Genomic DNA, 16,333 nt, shown 5'->3' with positions numbered 1-16,333 from the left:
TGGACTTATAGCTCCACCGCTGGTGCTCAAAAGCGCCAACGAAAAGAAAAACAGACTAACAGAGTCTACCAGTGGTGGCTCGTCGTTGAAAAAGACATTTTCACTAAGACCCCCTTCCTGAACTTTCTCCCTCAATTCTTGTTGCTTTCAAAAATGTTTTTGGTCACTTAAGTCCAAAAGTCTCATATAGCACTTTTTACTATATGTTGATGTCATTGAAAAGAAAGTCAGAACCTGAGTCTACAATATGCCGGAACGTTTTTCCTGATTGCCCTCGACTACGTGTTATGCCGATCTATGAATAACGCAGCGAATGTAAATTCATATGTACCGTATTCCGCCAATTGTATCGACTGCATATGGCTACACGCAATTTGCTAGCATTCGACGAACGTTATTTCATTGGCCACACATGACTATATGTACACTCCATCAGTTGGGGTAAACACAAATGTACTAGCTATGTTTAAAAGCGGCGACTGTTGAAATTGGCATTGTATATACACATAAGCGGCGTTCATTTGTGTTCACTGTACCCCTTGTTGTAAGCAGAACGGATATCGCTAAACATTGACTGTGTTATCCCGCTAGCATAGACCCATGCACACACGTACACGACAGCCATTTTAGGTATTATGGTCTCCCAGTTTTCGATCGATCACCAGCGCCCCTTCCCTGACCCTGCAAGCTTCCCCCATGTACCCTGACTGCCCCCGCTCTCACACGCACAAGTCATGAGCCCTCCCCTCCCGCATGACTCTGCCTCTGAGAAATCGCACCCCGCGCCTGACCAACACCTCCTTTCATTCCATGAATACCCCTCCTTTGATGACCCCGACCTCTGAGCCTGAATATCTGCACGGACCGCTGGTCATCCCTTAGCCCGAGGATACAGTTTATTGCCCACTGCTGTATGCACTCGCCTCTCTTGAAAGGAGCCACTATTGATCATGACCACCCCACCCCCTGAGATTCGATCAGACACACACATTCCAATGGAATCAGCAGAACACTCAGCTGCGTGACAGCCCCCTCCTATTGCATGGAGGATAAGGGCCCCTACTGTAGCCACGTGTTGGAATATCTTCATACTTCACAATGTCTTGATTGTAATGAAGGATGTGTGTGTGCCTTAAACCTGTGTATAAAAGACGAAGCCTCAGAGAAACTTGTTAGAGCACCTCCCGAAGACACTATGCGAGTGTCCCAAATGACATGCTCTCCTCATGAGTAATAAACTCTGTTCTTGTTTTCCTACTTCCAGTGCCCGTCTCTTCATTTGGTAATTATTTATGATGGGAACGAAGAGTCGCCCTGCACCAGCAGCCTGGGCATCGGGTGCGATGTGGGCTGACTTTTCGACATGTTGTGGATTCGTAAAAAAATGTTGCTTGGCTTGGTGAGTCACTCTCAACTTGGCCGGGTATAACAATGCATAATCAATTTGCAGTTCTCGCAGTTTCCGCTTGACATCAAGGAATTTACGACGTTGTTCTTGCACCACAGGTGTGAAGTCAGGGTAAATAGAGAAATTGACACCTTCATATGACAGAGTTCGGTTGGTGCGTGCCGCTCTCAGCGCAGTGTCTCGGTAGTTTAGAAGCCGCGCAATGATGGGACGTGGTGGAGCTCCAGGCTTGGGCTGAGGGCCCAGTGAACGATGCGCCCTTTCTACGATAAATTGCTTGGAGAATGCGTCAGGGCCGATAGCCGCAAGAAGTATCCTCTCCACGTACTCCTCCATGCGCCCTGTGTTGGTGGATTCTGGCACGCCTATCACGCGAATGTTGTTTCGACGGCTTCGAGCTTCCAATTCCTCGTTCTTGGCCGCAATAACTCTGAGGACATTGTCCATCCTGGAGAGTTGCGCGGTGTGAGAGGCTGTGGTGTCGTCATTAGTCAAAATTCCTCTCCGCTTCCGTGATGCGTTCCTCATGGACGTCCATCTTCTGCGCGATGGCGTCCATCCTTGATGAGATCCGGTCGACCTTATCTACTATCGTGGCAAACCCTTGTCGCATCTCTTGCATCAATTGTTGCATATCTGCCGGAGAAGAGCCGGAGCCAGCTCCAGAGGTCGCAGGGCTGTGGGATTCCCCCGTGTCCAATGCATTTCGCAGTCCTTTTTTCGGGGCTGTGGAGTCGAAAGAAAGCTTAGATTGTCTGTTATCGGGTTTCCCCATGGTGGACTGTGGCGGGTGCACTTAGTTCTTAGTCCAGGCTCTTCACGGAGCGGCGAAAGGCAGTTGTGTATGAGCACAGCGCAGAGCAATAGGATTTCCCTACAAGTGATGTGAAGAGGGATCCAAGCCAGGTACAGCCGGCGCGGTGCGTCGGCGATGAAGGAGGGACAGCAGTTCACTTACAGTCCAGGGAGCTTAGTCCTTCACATCTAAGTGTGGTGTCCAACAATACCAGTGATTGGAGGAGAACAGTGGGACAGTAAACGATATGTGTCGCAAGGATTCAGTGGGCAATGGAGTCCCCAGCAGGGCAGCTTCAGGCTCAGGACGGCCGTTAGGGTCGAGGCCGTCTGGCACCCGCAGCAGCCGTGTACAACGCAGACGAGCGTGGGGGGAGCGTGGGTCAATTCCAGTAGGCCAAGAGGGTAAGCCTGAGCCCTCGGCAGGAAGCACCACCTCCCAACACTAGCGACTGGTTTCTCATCGCCTCCGGTGCCTAATGTCCAGCATGCATCCACCAAAATCACACGGGCTCAGAAGCGGCGCAGCATCCAGACAGCTCCAGGCTAAGTGTGGCAATCAAGTACGGCAGCTGCTTCCCGTCTGGGGCGTCCCGCTGTGTAGCCAACCGTAACGTTAAGGGGCCCAAGGAGAGAACATGCGGCCAACAGCATTGGAGAAGCAATGTTCTAGACAGCGTGTCCCACCACGGTCGCAGTTTCTCGTTTGTAGAGCCTCGAGGTGAAGTATATGAGCGCTGTGCGGGTCCCTGCAAGCCTGTCACTGTACGGTGGGCAAGGTTGTGGGTCTCGTCAGTGACGCGGCAGGTCCACCATGCTCCCCGCGCCAATAGCGAAAAGGGCGCGCACTCCGTCACCTCTCCTTACCGCCCACGCTCAGGTCCTCTGGTCCGCCGCCGATGCACCATACGCGCCAGTGCGGGCAGGGTCTTCAATCCTCCGCCACCCCCACCGGCGGCCTCCGACAACAGGCCGAAGACCACGGGCAGCCACGATGAGGCGAGCCGGGAGAAGGCGATCAGTTACGATCTCCACTGGGTAGCGCCGTTATGGGGGGGGAGGGAGTGGGATAGTCCCGCCGACAACCAGCGGACTCCCAAACATCGGACGCTCCCCTGCAGGTCACTTTTTGTCCGCTCCGCCCTCCTGCATATGTCGCTCCGCGGGATGTAGGTTCCCCACAGCAGGTAAGGAAATCTCTCACCTCGCCGTCCAGGGGGCTCGTCGGCTGCCTCCGATGGTGGTAAAAGGGCACAGCACTGCACCGGTGTCCATTCAGGCTGCCGGGGTCCGGTGGTGAGGCAACGCGGGGGTCACTGCAGCACGCTGTCTGGTGAGGCCTACACGCCTCGTGGTCAGCCCCGGTCTATCGTGATCACGGGTCCCGGGCAGCGCAGCCAGGTAAGCTCCAGCCCAGCTCTCGATCCGGCGTTCCCACGACTATAACTTCAAGACGGCTTGTTCGATCGTTTTCAAATTTTCACCGAGTCTGTATGTCAGCATAACCCACAATTTCATCGCACTTTCATGGGTTTTGGCGCTGGCGGCAAAGGATTATGAGAGGATCATGCAGTCAGGCAGCAGGAACCTCACTACAGTGCGCCATTCTGCGTGTCCGCCCTCTAGCGCCCCGCAATTCTATATTTTTTACAATTGAATTTGTACCCTTCAGAGGTGAAGCCCAGTATAATGGTATTCACCCTGTTCAAGTGCCTATCCAAGTCATCGTCTGTTATATAGATGTCATCTACATATGATAGAGCTTCGTCATCATACGTTTATAGAAACTCTGTTACTCTCGCTGAGAATAACCCAGGACTATTCTTGAAACCCTGTGGGAGACGACAGAAGTGATGTTATGTCCCCATAATTGAGAAAGCGGTCAAATACCTGCTTTCCGGTGCAATGTTTTGACAGAAGAAACCGTTAGAAATATCTAATGTGGTTTTATTTTTTTTTAAGCACAATGTTATTCATTAATGCTGCACTGTGTGCGTTTTGTACTGCAAACGTTTTGCAACAAGAGTTTAGATGTCTGTAATCCAAAACTAGATGATATGTATTGTCTGGTTTGGAGACAGGAAACAAAGGATTGTTAATTGACGAGGTGCATGTTTCAATCACCCCTTGGTATTCAAGTTGATCTAATATCTCCCTGACCTGTTTTTTAGCTTCTTGCTTTACTGGGTACTGCCTTTGTGCAGTTGGTTGATTTTTTAACTGGATTTTATGGTGAGGGGAATCCTCATCCCATCCTACATGATTTTTGTATAATGATGGAGCCTGGGCTACTGCCCGTTTCATGACATAGGTATATTTTAAATGAATTGGAATGTGGTTACAGACGGCTAGCATACTGATGTCTACGCCATGTGGGCACTCCCTGACAAATTCTGGTGGCCAGTCTTGTTCAGCGAGAAGAATGTCATAACCCTGAGAGAGCCGTTCCCAAAAGAGTCCTCTTATTTTTCTTGTTATATCTCCCTCCATCCGGAGTGTTACTTCATATAACTTATGTGGAGAACTAACCCTGGTATCTGCAGTTTCAACTTGAATGTATTCATTCAAGTCCACTGTCTCCAGATGATCCTTCAAGTTCTTGCGAGCTATGGTGACTTCTGCTGCGCTGTCCAACATTGTCTGAGCCCATTCCCCGTTCTTGAGTTGTGTCCTCAAGATCCTCGGCATGTCTGATTTTTAGACCTTCTACCTTCTTTTTGGTGAATTGAGGTTTCTTGTTTTTCTGAACGTGTTGATCGTCTTTGGGCTTCACACGTTCTTCTTTGTTTTCTGACTGTCCTCTTCTTTCGGATTTCTGTGACAAAGTCTGAAAGGTACGAGAGGAACGTGTATCAATATCTTGATATCTATCAGGTTTTCTCAAATTATCCCTATTCCTGAGGTTATAACTCCTTTCAGAGGGCTCCTTTTGAGGAGACCTACCTCTGGATTGAGAACGCTTCTCTTTAGAAGTTTGTTTGGTGTTCTCCCACTTCTTTTTACTAGGAGTAGGAGTGTTTTTAGTAAAAGCCTTTAACTGTGTAATTCTACTAATCTTTGTATATTATTAAGTCATTCATCGTCTGACATTGCGTCAATGTCAGAGTCAGGTCTGTAGTTGGCTTAAGCTAGCCATGTTGCTCCTGGTCTTACTAGTGGACCGAGCCTGGTAACGTGATTTATATGTTTTAGGGCGCCTTTAAACCAGAGCGCATGCTCTTGGTATGTTAGTGGAATTTCAAAATCCTCGAAAGGAATGTATTCCGTTGGTGGATCATCTTCTTTGTAGAAGTGAAACATGTGTTACTGGATTTGCTTCAGGGAAGACTATCCATGAATAGAATACCTCTGTCTGGTGATATTCAAGTGCCTCTATCACAAAAACTACCCTACCACCTCTTGCTGATAGGCCGTTTTTTATAAGTTTTATAGTGATGGCTTTCCTTAAATTTAGAGGTATGATTATAGCACCCTCGTCGGTTTCTTAGAAACCTGTTATTTTAAAAGATTGTACGGCGTCGTTGTCTGTAGCTCCACTAGCCTCGGTATTATTATCGAGGGACATTTGGTTGACTGAAAGTTTGCAGAGCAAGTTTCAAGGAAATAAAGATAAGGTGCACAATATTTTGGAACACTGTATCCTTTAACGTTGAACAAACCAAAAAGCTAATACATATGATTTTCTGACCCTTACATAAGAGGTGGCTAAATGGGTGTCAGTTCCATTTACACAGATTACATTAAAATATCTTACACAAGAAATGTCTTATGGGTTACAGTCCCATTTCTGCAAGTTTTTGAGCCTTACATGAGGGGTGTCAAGGTGGGTTTTAGTCCCATTTTTACAGCTTACATTTGTATTCCTTACACTAGGAATCCCTGGATGGGGTACAGTTCTCCTGTGTTTACACTTTTAGTCAGCTGTCTAGTTTCTTGTGATGTTTTTGAAAACACTGTTTTTACATTTTAATATGTTTTTATAATGGTGCAGGATGGGTAGTATTTCTGGTGTATCAATGTATTCATCCTCTCTGTTTTCTTAATTCTTTAACCGCATCGATGCGCTGCATTTTCCCGCTGTGCGCTAAGCGCAAACGGAAACCTATGCGTTGATGACGAGCTCAGCTCGTCATGAGCGTACGAGAGGTGTACCTCATGACGAGCTGGGCTCGTCATCAGCGTTGAAGTGGTTAATCCCTCTTGAGATGTTGTATTTTACCTTGCGTCCCTGGGTTCTGAACAATTTGCTTCATATGTAAATGTTTGTGTATAGTTGTTTCCACTTTGTATTGTTGTTTTAGTTTCCATTTAAAAGGGGGGAGGATATGGTATATTCTGCCTGTGTATTCATGTTTCTTCTATGTTACCTGGCTCGCAGCTGCTCAGCCAGTGTGAGTGTTCTGAGTGGAATGTTGGCGTGATGGATATGATTGGAATGCTTGGGTGCATGTGTGATGAGGGGTGACAGTTGAAGATGGGCTGAGCAGCAGGCAGGCTGCTCCTGGTGGGGCTGCTTTACATGGATGATAACCTGTAATTAAGATCTAATAAAGAAACTATAAAGATTCTCCTCAGCTACGTATGGTACAACAGAGTTGTGTGAAAAGGAGGGAAGAAAGATGTTGAGGCGTTGCGTCATAAAAACTTCCAAAGTTAAGTTTTAACAGCGGTCATCAGATCAGGATCTCAGACAATTCAAGCTTCATTTCACTGAAGACACTCTGAATTCCTTGGTGCAAAGAACCCTCTGGTTGACATTTAGCAAAGTATGATTCTTTATATTCCCTGCTTCTGATTTTCAACCTGTTATCTTCATCAGTAAATGGCCAGTTTCCTGCATTTTCCAAGACAATTGGCATTAACCGTCTTTACCCTTCTCACCTTCTTTGAGCTGAACTAAGATTTAGTAAGTGCCTGTTTTTTGCTCTTGCTTTATAGCTTATTTGGTGGGACCTTATGTGAATAAAAGAAAAAGAGCTTTAATACATGATTATCGAGAGAGGCGCTTTGGATCTGTCCATATGTTGATTACAGCTTTTGATCGGGCAGAAGTTGTTATTCCACTTAAGTAAAGTGCTTATATTGCACTTTTTGTCTTGTGGAAATCATATGCTTATTATAGTTATGGCCACTAACCGATGTTAAGGTGAAAAACCTGACCTGAATTTATGATAGCGGTAGTAGGCCTGAAATATTTCTTTTTAGAAGCATATGTTAAAACTAGTAGGCATTTAAGGTTGTGGTGATATCACACTGGGTTAGAGCTTGAGTACAGATATTTTGTTTCATGAAATCTCATACTTACTATAGTATGCAGGGGTTTTTATATTGGGTAATGCCTTTGACAAACCGTGCGGGCAGATGATTTTCCCTGCTGTAACCCCTTTTAGGACCTCTGAGGAAAAGTTGCATATTGCATTGGGAACTGTCATTTTGGAGTATGCAGTTTTATGAATGTGTGTCTGATGGGTACCTAGAGGCAAAGTTTCTGCTCAAACAGGGGTCTGATCTAGTGATGGTGACAAGCCAGTGTTACACAATATGGACTTGACGGGTTAATTGTGAAATGTTTTGTCAAATGTCAGAGGTCTGACCTGTTTATTATAAAGTTCCGACAACATTAGTGAGACTGACATATTTATTGTCGAAAGCATATTTCAAATCCAATAGGCCTTTAGTGGTGGATTCATATCACAGATTACCAAAGCAGGCAAGGGTTTTTTTTTTAAGCCCTACTGACGAATCCTGCCCGTAGATAATTTGCACTTTGAGAAGCTTTGATTGGTCCTCTTAATGGGGGCTAGACTTTGTTATACTAACTATCCTTTTACACATATTTGTAATTGTTGGCCGTTTACCCGATGATTGCCTTTTGGGAAAGTTTAAGCTCAATACAGTAGGCTTTTAATGGTGTATGGTTATTACACTGTTTAAATCCTATGAACAGGTAATTGTGTTACAAGGGCTGTTAAAGATCAAAGTAGTATTCAGCGACATTGGTGCTTGTCAGCCACACCCGGTACATCTTTTTAGGTAGAAGATTTTGCATATTTCTTGCCAAATACATTTTTCTACATATTTGTGCTTTTAGGACTGTATGTCCGATGATTGTTTTGTGGGAAAGGCTATGTGAAATACAAGAGACCGGAGTTAGTTATGCTGGCAAGCTAATTAAGAAGGCTAGAGGCTCCATTGGTTCATTGGGAAAAGTTTTTTTTAGATGCCATAGGTCTGATATGTTGATTATGAAACACTATTCCAAAAGTCGTAGGCTTCACTTATTAATCTGGATTCTCACAGATTAGCATGGTAGTCATGGGTTTTTGTTCTTGTTTATCCCCTTTGGCATAGACTGTTTGCATAGCAATAATCCTTGCTATACTCTGTTAGTAGTGAATGACCAGCTTAGCAGCCTGCCATAGTCTTAAAAACGCACATATTCCTCATAAAATACTTACGGATGCTTATATGGAGGATCTTTAGACCAGCCATATTTTTCTAGTGGTCTGTTCGAGCGTCATTACTATATCTACATCTACTTCTTCCAATGATTGTAAACAGCTTGGCGCAGTGGGTCAGCCTGCCTCACCCATTGCCTCTATTGGTCTGTGATTGACGACATAATGCCTAATCACATAGGCACATTTATCTGAAAATGAAGTGCTTCACTGCCAAAGTTTTCCATTTCTACCTTTCATTTGTTTCTTCCTGCTTTTTATTATATTTTAATAACATCCTGCAGCTTCTCCAACAGTGACCTCCTGCACCTAATGTAATCTGTATTGTGCCGCATTCTACTAGGCCAATGCTTCTAAACCCAGTGGCCTACTTGAAATTGTATTGCCCACTATAAATCATTGTTTTACAATTTCAAGGTTCTGCAACGTGATGTTTTCAGAGCAACTATCTTCGAATGGAATTGGCATCGTGTGTCTTTGTTTTACTGATCCAAGATGACCAAGATATTGCTCCTAAACGTTGTAGCCTTATTCAAATTTTAAAACAATACATCATGTACAATACCATTGCAAGATAGCCGTCCATTGGTATGCATACTTTGGTTTCTATAGCTTGCACAATCCATCACATCTAGGCGCTGGCATGTGTTTGTTTTTAATACTTTTATTCATTTTGCACCTTAACTGTTGAGGCTTTCTCCCTCCAGTTCTGAGCCCTTTTTCTATGTTTGATACACTTTGCAGTTAAAACTTCTTAACTTTCTTCACAAACTTCAAATCTGCGTCCTTTCCCCCCCACATATTAGGGACTCTAAATGTATCCAAGGTTGTGGATTCCCCTGGAGAGAACAGAGGAAATAGCCAAATTATAGCAATGCTGAGCTTTTTGGGGGAAAATGAGGGGCAGTGTTGTGCAAGTAAGTGTGTGTGTGTGTTTTGTTTTTTCCAAATGTGGTATCAAAAAAGGTTACCAGTGCTAAGATCACCCTCATTCCAGCTTTCAAGAACATGCAGATTTGCGAAAAAAGATCTATTCATCCTCACAGTTTATGCGTTTTTCTAAGTGATAGTTGATTATTTTTATTGTTTGTGCTTTCTACTTATTTGCAGTTTGTGATGGAAATAAGTGTGAAATTCATGGGTGAGTCAAGAAAGCTAAACATTTCTGAAAAGAACATTCAGAATTTCCACAATTGGTCATTTGTGTTGATCACTCATTGTTTTTCCAAAGAAACTTATCTTTGAAACGGAAATCCATGAAAATATCTAGGTAAAATCAATGTTTTGTAAGTGATGGCTTCATACGCTTATAGTTCCAACCAGTGCTTAATTTGAGCTGGTGGATCCCAGTGCTTGGCACCTGCAATTAATTGCCAGTACTGACCCTTATAACAGTCTGCCACACGTTTGTCTAATTTAGCCTCTCAGTCACTCTGCCGTGTCTCTTATAGCACAGAATCAGCTTCAATGGAGGTTACTGACACAATCAAACTCGCTTTAGACAATGGGACTTCAGCCATGCTAATTCTACTTGATCTATCAGTGGCTTTCGATACCATCTCCCAGCAAATTCTAGCTCCAGGATTGGGGGAGATTGGTATCAGCAATAAAGCCCTGAAATGGGTGGACTTATTTTTTGATCAGAACGCACCCACTCAGTACAGATGGACCTTTACCTTTCAAAATCCACGGTCCTGGACAAAGGGATGCCACAGGGATCCATCTTGAGTCCCACCCATTTTAATATCTATATGACTCCCCTGGCTAAGCATATCAGGCCCTGTGGTTTTGACACCATCTCCTATGCTGATGACGCACAACTTGTCATCACCATGCATTCTAATCCAGCACTCACCAAACTCAAATTTAAAGACTGTTTGTTAAAGATTGCATCATGGATGAGCGTCAACTTCCTTCAGCTTAACACCAGTAAGACGGAGTTCCTACTATTTGGGAAGGCTCATTCAGTTCGGTCTGCAGACTGGTGGCCGCCCGAACTTGGATTACCCCGTCACCAAATACATTTGTCAAAAACTTAGGTTTCTTATTAGACAATAATCTTTCTATGAATGAACACGTTAAAACCATTTCTGGAACATGTTTCAGTCTGATGTGCATGCTTAAGAAGGTTTTTTTTTGGGCACCTTTGCATGCCAGGAAGACCCTGGTCCAGGCGCTGATAGTGAGCTGCCTAGACTATGGAAATTCTCCAATGGCCGGAATGGATAAAGGCCTCTTTTCCAGGATTCAGGTGGTGCAGAATACAGCTGCGCGCCTTATCTGTAATCTTCCCCCGCGATCCCCATCTGAACCTTTACTGCGCTCCCTTCACTGGTTGCCTATAAAAAAGCGTGAACTTTTCAAACGTTTGTGTCTGGTTTTTAGAACCCTGCACAGAAGGGGACCGCGCTATCTGAAAAATAAACTACAGCCCTATTTCCCAGCGTGCCAGCTTCGATCCAGTGAACTACTACTGCTATGCCCCAAACGTATCCATACAGCCAGATTTGGGGACCCTTTCTTTTCTGTCATAGCTCCAAATCACTGGAATCAGCTACCCATGTCCATCCGCTCTTGCTCTGATCGAATTCTTTCCAAGAAACTTCTGAAGACATGGCTGTTTAACCGCATCGATGCGGCGCATTTTCCCGCTGTGCGCTAATGAATGCAGAATCCCACGGTACATGACGAGCTCGGCTCGTCATGAGCGTACAAGAGGTGTACTTCATGACGAGCTGAGCTCGTCATGAGCGTCGAAGGGGTTAATCTCTAAACGTTGTATAGCATTGCGACCTCCTTTGGCGGCTACAGTGGCGATGTTGAACACAACAATAGTGGTTCATTAATACAGTATACATCAAAAATTGCTAATACCTGCCGCCTTAGTCATTCTTATAGTTTGACGGGCACGGAATAGTATGTATTGTCATACTTGTAGGAGTGTGGTGGTTGGTGGTTGTGTTGGTATTGTCATTGGCAGTACTGGCAGGGACAGTGGGTGGTGCGAGGTGCTGACAAGGGCCCTTGCAATAATTTTGTTACAAATTAAGCACTGGTTCCAGCCATGTTACTTAGTTACATATAAGATGCACTGTTTTCAATCAGTAGAAATATGAGATTGTAGAGTGGTAAGACTTTGAGCATTGGCTGGAAATGCTTGAGATTTCTGTCAAACAAATATAGGAAACATTTTCTTTTTTTCCCCCCATACAATCACATTTTCAGGGCATTCTGAGTAGGAAAACATTCTAAAATCAACACAAGCCACAACATCATGGATTTCCCAGGACTTCTAGGTTTTCCGCAATACCCAGGGGTGGTAGAGTTCCCTGGTTGCCTGCTGACCTAGAGCCTTAATATTACATCCATTAACCATGGTAACACAGAGGAAATAGTGATGTGTCCTTTCTCAGCCAGCCCATATGTCAACGTTAGCCCCAAAATAATCCAAAGTTCCTCTTGCTTGCCATGGGAACAGGGTTGCTTTTGGCCCACAAGAAGGTAGGACAATTGGGCCAATTGGTGGAGAGGGTCAGGGTAAATGCCCATTTGTTTTTTGTTATTTAAAGGTTCCTTTGTGTCTAAGTATTTGGGGGGGAGGGATGGGTAGTGCAAAAATAATATTGTGGCTCTTTAGAGATGAGGGTTAGGCCCAGGGGCAAGGGGATCACTCACCCTACCTGGTGGCTAATCCTGCGGTGGTTCCCCAACAGGGGACGATTAAGGATATGTTACTGCCTGAAACATATCCGTTGAGGCTCTTGGGCTGAGTTATGTCTCCTCTGAGCACCGAGTAGTGTGAAAGGCCTGGCTCCTAATGACTCTGACTGTTTTCACTTTCATTCTGTTGACATCCGTGTGCTCTGTGGGCTGACCCTCACAGAATGATACAACAAGCATTGGCATAGCCAATAGGTCTCTCCTTTTTCGAGCTTATAAGTAAAAAATAATGTAAAACTGGTTATAGGACTTCACATTTACATTTGACATTTACTTCATATTTGGGATTCAATTGGTAGAGATATTACATTACATTTTCGTCACATTTAGAATGCAATTGGTAGAGAAAAGGAAGGTAAACCGGTCAATGCAGAAAGGAACCTTTAAAAGAAGTTCAGAGAGTGTGCATCAAAAGTGAAGGGATTAAAGCCTGCAAGTGAGGTGAGATGGTATTGTTACTTTTTGTCTTGGCACTGAACAAAGAATGTTTCTTTTTGTTAGCTGCTGTTTACGCTTCCCTGACGGTGCTCTGTGGATGACTCCTGCTTCCTGCACTCAGCAGATAATAACTGTGCAAGTCCTGGGCTCTGCAGGAGGCACAGTGATTAGAGCTGCCTTAAAAGTTTCCAGAGGCGTCAGAAGCAGACCTGCTGGCTGAGACACTCTTGGGTCTAGTCTGTTTAATTTTTTGCAACATTTCTTCTGTCAGCCTGTTCATTCTTAAACACATGAAGACAAGGGGGAAGGTAAGATTCTTGTTTCTAATGCTATGTCAGCGAATAACAAGCATGCAGAGTGCCTGGCTCTACCCCTCCCCCCTCCGCCAATGTCTGGCCCATGGCTTAGCAAGGAAAACTGGAAGAATCTTACCTTTCCCCTTTTCTCCATGCATTTACGATTTAACAGGCTGACGGAACAGACTTGCTGAGTGACCAAGAGCGTCTCAGCATGTCTGCTTCTGACGCCTCTAGAAGGGATTAGCATAACGGAGAAGGGAGCTGCTTTTAGCTGCATAATATCTCAGAGAACAAAGAAGAGACAGCATCCATGGCTCTACGTGCCCCCTCCTCCAATGACCGCTCCGGCAGAGCCCGAGAGGCAACGAAGGAGCAGAGCGGCCTAAAGTGCTCAGTGAGGCTTGTGCCTTTTTAAAAGAAAAATATATATAAAGGAGCAGTAGGTGCTCCGATAACTACTAGGTGAGCCTCTTACCTGCTGCAGTGTGTGAGCAGTAGGTGCTCCGATAACTACTAGGTGAGCCTCTTACCTGCTGCAGTGTGTGAGCTTCTAGAAGGGAAGCTAGCAGAACAAGAAGCCGTATGCCAGCCAGCGGAGAGGGCAGTAAGGAAAAGTAGTGCAGATCAAGAGAACATATGGGCCGTATCGCAAGGATCGGTGTAGCAGGGGCAGACGCCAGGGCGGGAACAAAACCGCCACAAGGAGGGACAAATGTGTGCTATATACTAACCAACAATGTGAAATTAGTCAAGGCAGACGAAGTAGCCTATTATAAGCAGTAGGCTGTCGTGGGTGTGTTTCATCGAAACATACAGATTACAAAATGCCCCGTAGAGCAGCGCATGCGCGCTGCCTCCAGAAGCAAACCTAAAAATGAGGATGATAGGGAAGCTTTTCACCCGTTCCTCAAGTTATTTTTTGTAAAAAGAAACTCCTTTTGAGCCATCCACTTTCTCTGCATTAACAGGATAATGTGGATAATGTAGATGTCTTGTTCTCCTTATTTAAACAGTAACCGTATCTTGCAAATGTTTGAAGTTGTGTGCCTTTCGTTGTGGAAGGATAAGTGGGCGAATGCAAGCTAAGCTAGTTGGTTAATAAACAGTTTCTCTCAGGGTCATCCACATTTCCTCCGTATAGCCTAGAAAGTTATTGAATGTTTGCTTTCAGTTCCTCATTGCAGCTTTGTTCGAGTTTTCCATACAAACTATATACATGGAATGAATTGCATATTTTTTGGGCTTCGTAGATTTCTGTGGAGCAACATACATTACTCCTCGATAAGTCCAGACTATCATCCATTAGTTCCAACTTTCACCTGCTGGCAAATCTTAAGATGTATGAAATCACATTGTTGTTATATATGCCTGGGCATCTGCTGTATGCCTTAATGATGAAGGTGTCATTCTTTTCTGTCTTCACTCCTGCCCTTCTCAGTACAAGAGTTGCTGCTTCTTGATCGGTGTTAGAACCGGGGTCTCTAGTTGGCAGGGGTATGCAACCTAGTCCAAGCAGGGACCACCGCTTCCGACCTGGTAGCTTGGCGCAGAGCAGCAAAGGCGTAACTTCAGAGGCAATGTGTAAAGTATTTGTGTAACACACAACGGCGATGACACAGTAAAAACACTCACAAGAGGAACACCACACCAGTTTTGTATAAGAATAAGAATTTCTTTATCTAAAAACTATGCAAGAACCAAAAGCAGGTAAATCCAGCTCCAGGCAAGATCAATAATAAAAAGGATTCCAATTTCCAAGCAAGATCAATAATCAATACAAATGAATCCAGTTCCCAGGCCTGATCAATAATAAAAATGATTCCAGTTTCCAAGCAAGATCAATAATCAATAAGAATGAATCCAGTTCCCAGGCCTGATCAAATCACCAAAAGCTCATGTGTCCCAAGGGCTCCTGCTGGTAATGTCTTTCTCACAGTGTCCTTGAATGGCAAAAGTTCAATTGAGGTAGGTTCTTATTGTCAAAATTCACTGTGGGAAGGTTCTTAGGCCAAAGTTCCCTTGTAGCGTAATAAGTGTGCCTCTCATAGAAATGATGTTACCAGCCAAGCACAAAGCTCACACTCCAGGTACACGGCCAACCCGCACCCCGCCCCCTCACAGCAGCCTGGTTGCACTGAGGCGTTACCTGGGGTGGTGGTTGCGGGCGCGGGCGCGGGTGCGAGGCTCCTCTCCCCCTGGGGCCTTGGGCTCAGCAGGCGCTGCACGGGTGGGGGTCACAGACACACAGCGCTCCTTTAGCCCAGCGCTTAACAGTGCATCCAAGTCCGGGGCAACGACGGAGCCTCCTGCCACACAGCGCTTCGCTTCTCAGCACTACACAGCGCGCTCCGGTCCCAGTGGCGGTGACCTCAGGGCCAGTTTCAGTCGGCTTGCGCCAGAAGCAGAGGCAATCACAGAGCCCTCGGGAGGATCACGGGGCAAGCAGTGCTGAGGGCAGGCACAGCGTTGCAGGGCAAATCTTGAGAGTGTTGTTGCTGTTCCAAAGGGCAGTCTTTAAAACGCTGTGGTCCCAGGACAGGTAGTTTCCTTTAGCTTAGAAAGGGTGCAGTCCCAAAAAGGCAATCTTTAAAAGGTGGTTCGAAGGAAAGTAGTTCCTTTGGGATGTCGTGGAGACACTCTGGTGGTGATGTTGCAGTCTCCCATGCAGGGCAGGATCAGCAGACAGTAGGGCAGCTCAGCAGGTTGTGGGGCAGCAGTTCCTTGGAGCAGTCAGCCTCCTTCCCAGTAGCAATCCTCTTGCGCAGCAGTCCTCACTCCAGCAGGGATTCTTCCAGGTCCAGCAGTGTAACAAGAATGTGAGGCCAGGACCCTCCCTTATATATCTTTCACTCTAAGGGCTAGAAAGTGGTGGAAGTCTCTGGAAGGGTCTGGGGGCAGGGGCTTCTGGAAGAGTCCAGGGAGTTCTGGTATGTTCCCTGCCTTCCCTGACCTAGCTGTCACAGTGACGAGAGACAGGCCGTTAAGGCTACAGTGGGCAGCCCATCACAGCTCATCCCAGGGAAGAAGGTGTGAATCACCACTCCCACCTCCCAACCCAGGCAGGCTATCAGTATGCAGAGGGGGGGGGGGGGGGGAGACTGCAGACCCTAATCTCAGTGTAGGCAGGAAAAGGTCCCCTTTATAAAAGTGGGATCTCTAGCGTAGTAATGTCCAAACCCTATATATCATTGGAAAGGGTTCCCCGCCCTGAGTCC

At 45.6% G+C, this 16,333-nt stretch overlaps 1 protein-coding gene across 2 annotated transcripts in view; it reads left to right on the top strand.

The window, feature by feature from the left end:
- Positions 1-16,333, top strand: part of LOC144761934 (TATA box-binding protein-associated factor RNA polymerase I subunit A-like) — a 508,362-nt gene that overhangs the window by 125,882 nt on the left and 366,147 nt on the right. The gene's annotated exons all lie outside the window — the stretch shown is intronic.

The sequence above is a fragment of the Lissotriton helveticus genome, chromosome 6 (assembly GCF_964261635.1).
Source record: "Lissotriton helveticus chromosome 6, aLisHel1.1, whole genome shotgun sequence".
Lineage (NCBI taxonomy): Eukaryota > Metazoa > Chordata > Amphibia > Caudata > Salamandridae > Lissotriton > Lissotriton helveticus.
The sequence above is the reverse complement of the archived record's forward strand: the minus strand, read 5'-3'. Positions and strand labels throughout refer to the sequence as shown.